We start from the raw sequence: 13,804 nt of genomic DNA on the forward strand, positions 1-13,804 counted from the left end.
TAGGTCCGGGACCAGCAGGGCAGTCCTTCTTCAGTCCACTCTTACATAGAGATGTGATGTGAGTTCTGGGTGCCCGATGTTCCCCTTGTATGCCCAGTGTATGTCCTCAAGGGATGTGGCAACTATTAGCCAATAGACTACCCGTAGCGATGGGCAAAAAACTCAGCAAGATTAGGCAAGTTTCTTCCCACCCGTAGAAAAAATTGCACTTGCTCACTTTAATTAAGCCTGCTGTTCAATTTGCAGCAATTAGAAATTCATTAGGAGAGGAGCCTTTAGCTGTCGTGGATTGGCGTGTGCAGCTGCTTTACACACACGCCCATCGTAAATTGCTGCCACCACCTATGGCTCATGCTCGTGGAGGAGGCTTCAACCCCCTAGTATTTCAGTCCACACTTCCGCCCAGCCCCACCTAGCCATGGCAGAGCCTATCTCCAGAAACAGCAAGTGCACAGGAGGAGAGAAACCTCCATCTGGCTAATTTTTGGCAGTGGAACAGCCAGACCAAATCCAGTCCCAGCTCCATAACCGAGAATTTGTGTGACCATGGATGAACTAGTTACTCACCGTTTCTTGTCTGGCAAAACTGGAGGAGTTTAAAATATGCCATTTGGCAGGGGTTGGTGGCTTAAGCACTGTCTACAAACTTGACATTTACATGGATGTGCTCCTGAGAAGGAGGCCTTATTGTTATTACCCACTCTCACATTTGGATACAAACACAGATTGTGAGTGCACCACAGGCTTAAAGCGGGCTCTGGCAGCCCCTGTCCAAGCCCTTCAGGGGCCCCAACCCTTCATGAGGCCTCCATTAAGTCCAAGGCCAATACAAATCTGTGAGAAATGGCAGACTCAGTGGCCCTTCTTCCCATTTTGCAGGGGGAGCATCATTTTGGGTTAGGCTACTGCAGTGCACTAAGTTCCCTGGCCCTTACAATACTATAGAAATTTAGTTCTGACAAGTTTGCAGAAAACACAAATGTAGTTCTATTTAGTTTACCAGGCTTTGATCATTCTAACTCTTTTTAAACTAAAATAAGATCCTGACATCAGCTACAGATGTGCTGCATCACCAGGCTGCTATAAAATTCATACACCATTTAAATGTATCTGTTTACATTAAATGATTATAAGCCATATGAAACCAGGAAAACAGGGCAGGTTTCTTTTAAAGATGGCATCTATTTTGCATTGCAAACACAAGGAGATGATGGACAGAGTGCTGAAACTTTTCAGACACTGAACCCCAGTCACAGATCTGGGTTGAATCCATCATCCTACTTTATCTCACTTCGCCACACCAGTTCAGACACAGCTATATGCAAAACTATCTTGACCCTGTGCCGCATGGGAACACTATAGACCGAACTGCCAAGCCATGTCGACGAGGCTAGGTTTTTTTGTACCCATGCCTCTGTCATCTCAGTAAGATTACCCCATTGAATATGAGGTTACAGGGGTAAATACAAGAAGCATCTAGCTTATTCTGGGGGTGAACATTATTTCGAGGTTCCACTCTACAAGCGACGGGGTATTAATGGAAAAATATCTGGTTTGCAGCTAGCTCCATGGATGCCCGGTTGTTGGAAATAGCCCTTTTTGCAGGGTTATCCCCAAACTTTTTGTTTCTTCCTCCTTTATTGTTCCTGACCTGTGCTAGTTGACTGAGGACTCTGGGCACCTTGCCACTGCTGATCAGTGCTAAAGTGCGTATGCTCTTTCTGTAAATTGTGATTGTGATTGGTTATCCATGATTGGCATATTTGTTTTACCAGTAGGTCCCTAGTAAAGTGCACTGAGTGTGCCAGGGCTGCTAATTCAAATGCTACTAGTGGGCTTGCAGCACTGGTTGAGCCACCCACATGAGTAGCGCTGAAAAGAGGTCTCAGGCCTGCCACCGCAGTGCCTGTACGCAGTTTGCTAACTGCCATGTTGTCTTGGCCAGTGTCCACACTTGCCAGGCCTGACCCTTCCCTTTTCTTACACATTGGAGACCCCTATAGAAGGGCCAAGGTACCCCTCTGGGCAGGGTGCAATGTATGTGAAAGGTACAACATGTACTAGTGTGGGTAACATGTTCTGATGGTGAAATACTGCCAATTTTGTTTTTCACTATTGTAAGGCTATCTTGCCCATAGGACAGAATAGGGGATGCTATGTCCCAGGTGTACCTGCATATCTTCCCATAGGAGCAAGATAGAAAATTGAAATCTGGTATCCCTGAATTCAGAATTTAATAACACATCTTTTAGGAAGGAAGGTTTTTAAATTCAGAGTTTGAAAATAGCACTTTTAGAAAGTAGCTATTTTCTTGTTCAACCTTTCTGTGTGCCTGTTTGTTTATTGACTGTCCGGTTTGGAAGTGACAGGGGCTGGGGTGGCTCCAGGAGGCTGGGTGAGTCAGCAATAGGCTGAATAGACCTTTCTGCATTTGGAGTAGTGGGGAGGAGTCACACCTGGGTCTCAATAGGGTTGTGCCTGCCTTCCACAATGCTGGCTCCACCTCCTGTGGTGCGTCTGATTGCCCTGGCCCACACTGACAAAGGAAGAAGTTGTGCACTGGCAGAGTGCACCCAGAACTGGTTTGGACTGGGTCCAGGAACCCTTGGACATGAAGAACAAAGACTTTTGGTGTATAAAAGCAAGAGCTGAAACCCCTGTAAAATTAGATCAATCCTAGAAGTAAGAAGAACCTTTGTCAAGGAGAAGAGCGCTTGAAACTGAGAAGAAGGACTGCCCTTGCTGTGTGTTCTGGGGCTGACTTGCAGTTGCTATTCTGCCAAGGAAAGGAGAAGGACTTGTTGCTGTGTGCTGTGTCCCCTTCTGAAAAGGAAATCTCAAAGGGACTGAGAAGAGCTGGCCTCCTGTTGAAACTCAGGGATATACAAGTTTGCCAGAGGCTTCTACAATCAAGAGGAACCTCTGCCAGAAGAAGAACAGCTTAGGAAACTAAGAAGGAAAACTGCCCTTGCTGTGTAATCTGGGGCTGACCTGAAGTTTGCTGATTCAACTAAAGGAGAGAAAAGGGGACTTTGCTGTGTGCTGTGTTTCTCCCCACCTGCTTGAAGATAAGACTTTGATGTGTGCTGTGTCTTACTAGAGTCTCCAAGGGCCTGAGAAGAGTTGGCCTCCTGTCGGGAATGCAGGGATAACAAGGTTCCCAGAACAATATTTATTTCCAAGCTGACTGCATGCTGCGGTGCACAGCCGGTGCCTGTTGGTGGTCTGTACTTTGGTGTGCAATTGGCACAAAAGGAAAGCTGCCCGTGACAGGAAACACACACTGAGCGCCCAAGGCTGGATTAGCAGAGGGGAGAAGAGATGCCATAACGCTTCACCGCTGCCGGCCCGGAGTCCACTGACTTCGCTGCTGTGCTGCGCTGGCATTGGCCCCAGCCTCCAGGGATTCCTGCAGCATAATCGGCGTGCCGCGCTGGGATTGGTTCCAGCCGCCAGGGATTCCTGCTGCGTCATCGGCGTGCCGCGCTGGGATTGGTCAAGCCTCGAGGGCTTTCCCACACTCACGCCAGGAAGCAGAGCTGCGCCGAGGAGCATTGCAGAGAAGAACTCTGCCTTGCCGGGAAGACTCATTGAGCCACACGGACTGCCCAGCGCTCGTTTGCCAGGTAACTAGCTCTGATTCCTTTACTGGAGCTCGTGCCTACTGCAGTGATCTCCCAGTGCACAGCCGGCGGCCCGTGTGTTGCTCTTGAGCCATCCGCACTGGTTGCCTGCCCTGAAGAGGCAATTGTCATCGGCAGGGTCTTGTGATTTTTAGAATAAGGGGCAGCGGGCCATAATGCAGGTTAGAGTCCCTTGTTGTAACCGAGGGCAGCATTTCAGATACCAGCTGCGGTACCGGGACGCCCGTGCTTGATTCACTACTGCATTATTGAATCCTCTTTGTTGGGACCAATATATTTAGCCAAGAACCTTGCTAAGACGAGCCCTTAAACTAAGAACACTACAAGAGAACCCTTTTGCAAAGACTTTTATGGTGTATGTTGGTGCTATGTCGTTTTGATCTGCCTAAGTCTACATAAAGATACCTTTATTTTTATAAGGAACCTGGTGTAGTTGTAGTAATCAGGACAACACAGGTATGATGAAGACAACGTAGGTTTATCGAAGAGTAGATAAAGCAGGTAAGAAGGTCTCACCACAGTCCCACTGGGGGCAGCCTGCTAGCTGCTCAGCCCCATCCATCCAACTGTCATTCTGCTCCAGTCATCCAAGCATTCTACACACAGCCCACACACCAATATTCCACTCAGAACATTCACACAGGCTGAGCAACTAGGAGCAAGTTAACATAAGAGATAAATAGAGATAGTAGAATACTACAGTAGTGTCCATTTGGGGTGTTTCACTGTGGTACTGTGAGTGTTGGTGCAAATACTTTACACATTGGCTTGGGGATAAGCCTGTCTGCTCGTGCCAAGCTACCAAGGGGATGAGCAGGGGTTATCAACAGCGTGTATCCATATTACCTTGACTAGAGTGGTGGTTTCCACCTGGCTGTGGCGCAAGCCTCAGCCAACGAGAAATCCCATTTCTAACATCGGGGATGTGGAGCGTAGCTTTTATCTTATTCATAGGACTAAGTGAAGGCTCCTACAAAAAAATTACTCCTGCGTCTGGAAGAGGCAGGCTCTTGATGCACTCTTAATTCTCCTGTCACGGCAATTGGAAGAACGCCTGATAAACATGCAACTGTATGTAAAACCCACAACAAACTTTGCTTTTCAATGACTAAGACAGGTTGCTAATGTCAAGCTTTTAAACACAAGCTACGTCCTGTGCAGATAGTCAGAGAAATGACCAAACAGTTTGAAAGGGGAACCATGTAGTCAAAGAAGTAGGGTTGGGAGCCAGTAAACTCTGCCATGTGGCAGTTAGTGGAGTTTTTGCAGAACTCCGCGCTCAAAGGAAAGTGTGAAGTGGCAAAACTGTAGGAGCAGATCAGAGTCTATCACCCACATTTTGCAACTAGGTCCCCTCTCATCTAGTGACAACTTCCTGTGAAGTGTGGTATCTAGCTCGCCTATAATGCACCTTCCTGCCCACTCCCAAGATAGCAGGATCTTTTTCTTGCAGTGCGGAGCTTTCTAAACGACCCCAGATGTCTGCTTAGCTTGGAGCTACATTCCCACCGAAAAGGCTGTTTGTCAATGACTTCCCCCTCTCTCGCCTAGGCACCAACCTGTCTGCAAGAATAAAAGAGCAGTCCTCCTCAGTTGTGTCTTCTTTTAAAAAGCAGCTTCCCCTTTGAAACTCACCTTTTGGGCTCACATCCTGTTTGAACTTGCTACTTTGGCAAACATTACATTAAATTCAACTTGATCATCAAGTCGGGTTTAGAGCAATGATTTGTTTGATACCTTGAAGTATTCTATTTAGTAGTCTCCTTCAGAGGTTAGCACTGCTAAGTGGTTAGAGTGAAACTCTATACACGCCCATAGGGCTACTAGCCTTTCTACAGTAAAAAGAACAAAGTAGTATTTTTACTGCCAGATATAAAGTTAATATATTCATGCCCATATCTTTAATGTATTGCACCTCGCCTCTTGGGCTCAGTAGGCCTGCTTTAGGGGTGACCTAAAATTTTAAAAAGGTAGGTCTGGTATTTGCATGTTCTTTAAATGGAAAGTTGAGTTAGCAGTCAATGACTGCTGTGCCAGCCTGCAATGGCGGGATGGGGGTCCCACTTTGCTTTGTCTCATTTGTGGCACAAAAAGTGCTGCAGCGCATGAGAGACATTTTAACTTGCAGGCCCAGTGTACCCTTAGTACCATATACTAGGGACTTATAAGTAAGTTAACCTATGGCTGTTGTGGTTATACCAATTTGGCATATACCTTTTAAGGGTTAGAGTGCTAGCACTTCCAGAGTTGAAAAACCAGCTGCATCAGTTTGAAACTTAGGAGTGATGACACACATAAGAGGCAATTCCTTTTTAAAAAAAAATCTTTTTATTATTAATAATCCATGAGCACACAGCAAGACACATAAAAGACAGAAAAAAGGAAGAACAAAACATCATAACAGGCAATATTGTGATGATACATTGAGCCATAGTATCAGTGAAATTATAACAGTGAGATAATAAATATATTCAGGAGACACAGCAGCTGTGAAAGGAGCTTTTCTGGAAAAAGAAGAAAAACAAAAAATATATTCCCTTATTAGCTCCCCCCACTTAGATATTTTAGCTGGGGTATAATATAGATTGAAAACAGTCTTATAATGCTGGGCACAGAGATTTGCTGACATAAACAATCTCCCAGCCAGTTCGATAGAAGTTTCTACCCGTGTACCAAGACACCCCAGCCTATTGTCCCATTTACAGTTTTGGACCTCAAGATCGTTATCGAAAGTATCCAGCAATACAGTATAAAGTGTACCAATCCGTGCACCTTTCCTCACCACCTCAATAAGGGGATTAACTTGAATTTTCCATCTGGCTTTAAGCAAATAATCACAGATTTGCTAATATTTAAAGAAATCGGACTGGGACAGATGGAATTGCTCCCTCAACATATCAAAAGACATCAGTCCCCTATCAGGAAAAAAATCTCCAACAGAGCAAACTCCTTTGGCACGCCAATTATCCACCACACGGTCCCAGAGTACCGATGGAAGAAGGGTGGTTGCAGTTAACGGGGTATACCAAGATACCATTTCCACCTTATACTTCTTTCTAACAGCTGTCCAGACTTTATAGGCCGCATTAAGAACTTTGAATCTAGTTCACTTATAGTAGCTCATATCCAAGTTAATAAACAGTCGAACAGTCGATTTTTGGCATCGCTGTCCAACAGCATTTGATAAATAGAAGGAGATTCAGCCATGCAGGTCGGTTCTGCCCCGGTTAGCAGTATAGTCATATGCTGCATCATACAAACATAATATTATAGCGTAAAATCTGGGACAGCCCAGCCCCCTTGCCGCTGCGGCAAGATCATGTAACGCATAGCTCTACGTGCTTTACCCTGAGCCCATAAGCATCTGGTACATAAAGATTGTAATGAAGCAAGATTAACGCGGGAGATCTCCAAAGGAACAGATCTAAAGAAATATAATATTTCCGGTAGAATAAGCATTTTAAGAACATTGCATCTTCCAACCATGGACAGATGTAAACTCTCACATCGATCCAATTATTTGCCTACTGCTGCCAGCAGCCTAGCCCAGTTAGCCTCGACCAACGTGATCAAACACACCCGAATCTTAATCCCCAAATAAGCCACCTCATTCAAGACCCTTTGATCCTCAAATGCCTCTAAACTTGCACAAAGAATTTGTGTCTTACATGTATTTAATTTATAACCTGACACAGCCCCATATTGTGCTGCCAGTAGTTCTATTTCGGGCATAGCTGTTGATGGATTAGTTGTTACTACAGCAACGTCATCTGCATATGCAAAGACCTGATATTGATCTTACCTCAGTATTATTGATTCAATCCTGGAGCTGTGTTCTAGCATTTTTTTTAATGGGTCTGTATATAAGGAGAATATTAAGGGGACACCTCTGCCTTGTCCCACATGTAATTTGCACAGGCTTAGATTCTAGACCCATTACGCAGATTCTAGCAACAGGTTGGCGGTATAGCGTTTGCAGGGCAGAGACAAACTGTTGCCTGAACCCCCGACGTCGCATCACGGCCCACAAAAATCCCTATGTGACTCGATCAAAAGCCTTCTCAGCATCTAATAATATGAGACTGAACGCATCCCCCCTACAGTTAGCACTATCCAACAGTGTTATTACCCTATTGACATGATTTGTCGTCCGCCGCTTGGGGATAAATCCGTGTTGTTGGATCGAAACCAAAGGTGTTATAGCTTCCGCAAACCGGGTTGCAGGGATTTTTGAATAGATCTTTCCATCGGCGGTCAAAAGAGAAATTGGGCAGTATGAAGCCGGGTGTTCAGCAGGCTTATCTTTTTTTTTAAGAGGCAATTCCTTATGTGTATCATATGGGCCTTAGGGACATTGTTGTTTTCATTAACTTAGCATGAGCATGTTGGAGCTTGCCTGCTGCTTTGTGCATGTCACTACACGTCTTTATTTTTTGCAATATTTTCTATGCCTGCTTTCACATGAGAACTCATCGCTGTGTTCACTCGCTGCATGTTCCGGGGATTTTGACTGAACATTATGTGGAAGATCGAACAACAATGCCCCTTATTATTTTGTTCTGGCCAGGCCTTAGCCCTCAGACAAAACATACAGATGCAGCTGTTGTTTTGACAACTTACTTTGGTTTTTAGTGAGGTACACAAATAGATGGCATACACTTGGAGAGGCCCCTTTCCAGGGAGAAGAGCGAGACAACACCAATTATGAAGATCTAAAATCTATAGCCTAAGGTATGGGGTCTGCTGACAAAGCCCAGAGATCTTCTATTATATAATAATATTTCTTCTTAGCAAGGGGAGGGAGGTTAGGCACTTTAGTCTTTTCTCCATTGTCTTTCTATGATGACATCTCCCTTCATGATGTATAGATTAGCTGCCATGCTGACTATATTTTTACTATGCATTTTTCGGCTTGTCGTGGCACGTATACTGCATGTTAGGGCACGTTAGGTGAAATAAATATTTAAAATTATTTCGTGTCTCTGTCAGATCTTATTGTGGACAAGTACAAGAGTGTGAAAGGAAAGGGTGTGTCTTTTTACCGTGATTCCTGAGAGATCTGGGAGTGTTGTCTTCTGGGGTGTCTAATAATTTGTTCGTCTGTGAGTGAGTAGGAGAGCAAGTGAGACACTATAGGTAGTCGGTCCTGGGCTCGTGGGTACTAAGGTAGTAGGAAGACCCAGTCCCTAATCACCAAGGTCCTATATCCTGCGCATAGTTCTGTGTTTGTGCAGAATCCCTGCAACATGTGGACATATTGCTAGCTAAATTAAAAACACAGTATTCTTTCAGGTATCTATGCATGTACATGCTGTAAGGAACCTTTAACAGTTTTACAATTAATTAATTACTTAAACTCTAAAAGCTCTAACATTAATTGCTAAGTTTGATTTTGGCCTGAAATGGTAAACTTACATCTTCCCCATCCTGGAAGCTACTGTACTGGCTACCAATCCACAATTAGCTGAGTTCAAATCACAGTGGTTCTGATTTAGTAGAGGATTTGCATAACATTGTCTGTGTCCTTAGTAGCCAAACTACCATATTCTGAGTTCCCCTGATGGGGAATATCCAGCTAGTAAAGGCTCCTCAGCACCACCATCACCTCATCCAAGGTGCAGTACTAAGTTCACCGATGCTGTTGATTAATTTAAACATTTGCCCAATTGTGACTGGTTTGCCATAATATTTATAAGTATCTCCACTTTAAACTTACTAAGCGAACTTCCAGTTTCCATGCCTCTTCCAGTTGATGAATCTTTGCCACCGTATTAGAATGGAGCACAACCCAAACACATCTTTAAAACAAATATTGTCTTAAACATTATATGTTCAGTCAATAATGAGAAGTTTGGTGACATTTTAAAAATGTATTTTCTCTTTAAGGTATTAGTCTGTATTTTTGTATTTTAATTAAATTTTGGTTTGAACAAGCATACGTAATATTAGCATTTTCCATTAAGAATGAAACCCTACTTTACTCTAAAGGACCTAACCTATCCTAGCAAGAACCCATAAAGAGTTCCTTCGAAAAGAGCAAGTATTATTTGGAGCAAAAGACTAATAGCTATGAATGGTTGAACGCCCCATAAGGAGTAATTCTGGAAACTCAGCCGAGTTCCCTAACAACTGCTGTAGGAAACGCTGACACAGGTAAAGGAATGAAACACAGCAGTAGCCATGATCGACATAAGGTAGAAAGCTTCCTCACAAATCATAAGAAAAACAATTAAATCAATGTTAGCAGAAGCTATGGCAATTCCGGTTAGCACAATAAAGTGCTATGGTACATGGAAGGGTAGGGGTGCATAAAGTGCCTTAACTCTCTAGCGAGGAACACGTACTGTATTGAAAGCACAAAACATGTTGCAGAAACAAGTGGTTATGTTATCTACAGCTACTGAGGAAGAATCTTCCAATGGTCCGTCGCCTTCTCTTTTGATTTCAACAGTAACCATTATTGTCGACATGTAGTTATTTGAATATGGCTACAGCATATTACAAAAAGATACATCTAGGAAGGTTCTCATGAGAACATTGTGCCAGCTTACAGTAATAGCTCTTCAGTGTCCCAATGTGTAACAATGGTCTGTTCTATGAAAGGAAATATTAATATCCAGCATTTACTGCTTAGATCGTGGAATTTAAACCTACCACAGGCATTTCTTTCATCAATATACTTGTGCATTATAAGCACATCGTAGAAGAAACAATCTAGATATAATGAAGTCACACAGTGTGAGGAAGGAAATAAATACATTTTGAAGCAAACTGCACACTTCACAAATACTTCAAGTTCTACAGTTCAGTTATAAAGTTAAGTCATGATTTTACAAAAAGGCATTTATTTTCTTAAAGGGATAAGAAAGAATCAAGAACCATTGAGGCCTAGCAGTGAAAGAATGATAGAAATAGGAGCATTTTGCAGAAATAAGCAGGATATTCACTTTTTGTATGTTTAATAAAAGCACAGTTGGAAGCCACTATTTTAAAAGGCTTTTTCTATGTTACTGTGAAGGCACATTTCTATTTTATTATATGGTTAAGTTTACTTAGAAATGTCAACTTCTGCAACCCCCTGTCTGATGATTTAATTATTTATCACATATCTATGTTTCGCATGTGATTTTGTTTCATAGTTAGTTCACTTTCATCATCAGTTGAGTCACATCTTTCTCCTTTCAACTCCCTAAATTTCAATGAGTTCATGCAGTCATTTTCACAATACCTCTCAAATCCAAATCTTTCTCATACCCTTTCATTTCCAATTTTTACTTTCTCTTGCAAAATATGAGCCCGATTCACAAAGTTAAAGTGAGACAAAAGTCTAACCTTATGACTTTCGGGATTCACAAAGGGCCTTTACTACTGGTAAGTGCCCTTTGTGAATACTGAAAATAATACTTTGTAACTTTCAGTAGTCACAAAAGGCATTTACATGTAGTAAATGCACTTTGTGAATACCGAAAGTCATAAAGGTAGACTTTCGTCTCACATTACCTTTATGAATCGGGCCCAATATGTCTGCAGCCCAAGAATAGTGTCTAAAGAAATATTATTACTATAACTCGTGGCATTGAAATAACTTTCAATATACCCTTGCCTGCTGTTGAAAACCAATTTCCAATTGCAGTAATTCCTTTTCCAAATCCATCTAACAACCTTTGTGTTTCCAATTCACGTAATTCAGGTTGGAAACCTGATTTGTTCTTTGCAAAGCCTTCAATTTACCTATTCTTGCCAGATATGTATGTACAGCAATGAGTTAATTTAACCCTTTCCAAGGGTCGTACGGCCCCTGGCAGTCGGACGTCACAGTGGGCGTGTGCGGAGGATGGCCGGCGGCCATTCGAACCCGCCTACTCATTATTTAACCCGCACCACAGCAGAATTCTCATCGCCGTCAACGGGTTAAACATCCGGCAGACTCCATTTTTTTTTGCGAGTAACATGTCTAAGGCAAGTCAGTTCTGTAAAACCATTGACTGTATCACAATTAATTCTGTATTGATTCTAAGCAACACTCCAGATGTGCTAGTTGCCATTTTGTCGACAACTGTTTATACATGTCTAATCTTTTTGCCATTTAAGATGACTGCTACAGGTGGAATGACAGCTCCAAAAATATCTTCCACTAGTCCTGTTCCTGTTTTTATATTGCATTTCTCTCTGTGTATGGGTGCCAATGTAAATGTATGTAGGCTCTTCACGCAGTACATCTTTGGCATTAATATGCCTAAATAACAGATTCTGTCCCAGTTAGCTGGCAGTATGAAATAAGCGTTCTGTCAACAAATGTAATAAACCCCTGGAATAGCGTTCTCGCCTGCCTGTAAGATATACCAAGCTCCCCTGTTAACTAGAAGGTGTGTTCACAGCTACTAATCCTTGCATGTCTAGTCCTTTTGGGTATTCGTCTTCTGTACACACACATTTCCCTTTGTACTGACTGTCAAGTCTCAGTTTAGGGTAAGCCATCTTCCTTCTAAAATCGTTTTCTTCCTTCTTCCAACCATTCTCTAAAACATCATCCTCTTTGTCAGTAGTTTGTGTCATGTTGGTGTATCTCTCTTCTAAAGCCATTATATGAGCCTTCTATGTTTTTTAAATTTAACATGTTAAATTGTTTTGTAATCCTTCACACTATATATGGGTCTATGGTGCAAGGAAATATTACCAAGCTGTATCCATCTCCCTTGCTTGTGAGTGTAAATTTGGGTTCTCTAATAATGGCACACTGGAAAGACTTAGATCATGATTAGAATATAAAAACGGAAAATGTCCTCTCCTACAAACTAATGACATTGCATACGATAAAGGCATATGATAATAAGTAACTTCTTCTGGAGCGGATGTAGGTAAGTGAGCACATACATAACAATTATTTGCATCCATAGCATTAGTTTATTCTTGTACTAACCTAGAATAAACATTAGTGGAATAAGCATTTTACTTATAGCTTACAAGGGAACAACTAAAGAGGTCCTCCCTATTATTATCAATAGTGAATTAGTAATGTTCTTTGCTGTAGGCTCTGACACTAAGTAAATTTCTATCAGTACTGTAGTGATCATTATTACTTTTATTACGAAAATTGAGCCCATCATATATTTACACTTCTTTCTAATGCAACACATTTCTCTGAGTCATTTCAAAAATAGGTCAACAGCATGTACTAAGTGTCAGTAAGTAGCTTCTATAGTGCGGTTCTTCTTCTTTTTTGCTCAACAGTAAAGCTTATAACCAGACAATCCTTGACCCTACTCCATGTCCCTCTAAAATGTTGTCCCTATTCTTCTATAACTTTCCACTTGGGCTTATATGGCTCTTCTGTAAAACAAAGAACTAAAACAACAAACCTCTTATAAGTACAGTTCAATTTCTTTCTTCAATGTTGTCTGCTTTCAATAGATCTTTTTTTAGGTCTTTTCCATCAATCCCGCCTTCTCTTTTTCAGGGAGGTTCAACTAGTTCAGGGTTCACGTTGCACAAATCTTCCAATGTCACATTCAAAGCAGTGTTCACAAAGTATGACCATTCAGGTACACAATATCTGTGACAAGGAACTCGTGCTCTTTTTGATCTTCTTAGGTTTTGCTGATTTGGATCTAGGCTACCTTCATCACTAGACTCGGCCTCATTGGTTATTATTTCCGGAATTTGAGCTATTGAAGAATTTCTCTTCTGCTTTTAGTTTCTGTAGCTGTGTGACAATTTTGCTTGTCTATTGCTTCTGCTTGTTCCAGTACTGATTCCTTTGTCTGGATCTTTTTGTCAGTGGCACTTTCTCTTGGTGTCTCAATTGCTGCTTCTCCTCTGTTTGAGATCTCAATGCCACTCTGTGTTATTTCAGATACCTGCACTTGACACTCCATGAACTTATCTTCACCCCTTTCTTCTTACAGGGGCTGGACTGACACTGACGTTGTGGGCTTGGGTGGTCTCTTGATTGGCTGTGCAACCACCAAACCTCTTTGCTTAGGATCTTAGACCAAGGGCACTTCTTCTGGATTGCTCACTCTTTTAGTGTGCACAGCATGAATCCAACTCAGGACTCCAGCACACTTAACAGCAGCATGTGTAGTGAGGATCACTTGAAAGGGGCCTTTCCAACTTGGCTCAAGACAAGTGTTCAGAATGTTCTTCTTGATCATGATTCA

The sequence above is a fragment of the Lissotriton vulgaris genome, chromosome 5 (genome assembly GCF_964263255.1).
Source record: "Lissotriton vulgaris chromosome 5, aLisVul1.2, whole genome shotgun sequence".
Classification (NCBI taxonomy): Eukaryota; Metazoa; Chordata; class Amphibia; order Caudata; family Salamandridae; genus Lissotriton; species Lissotriton vulgaris.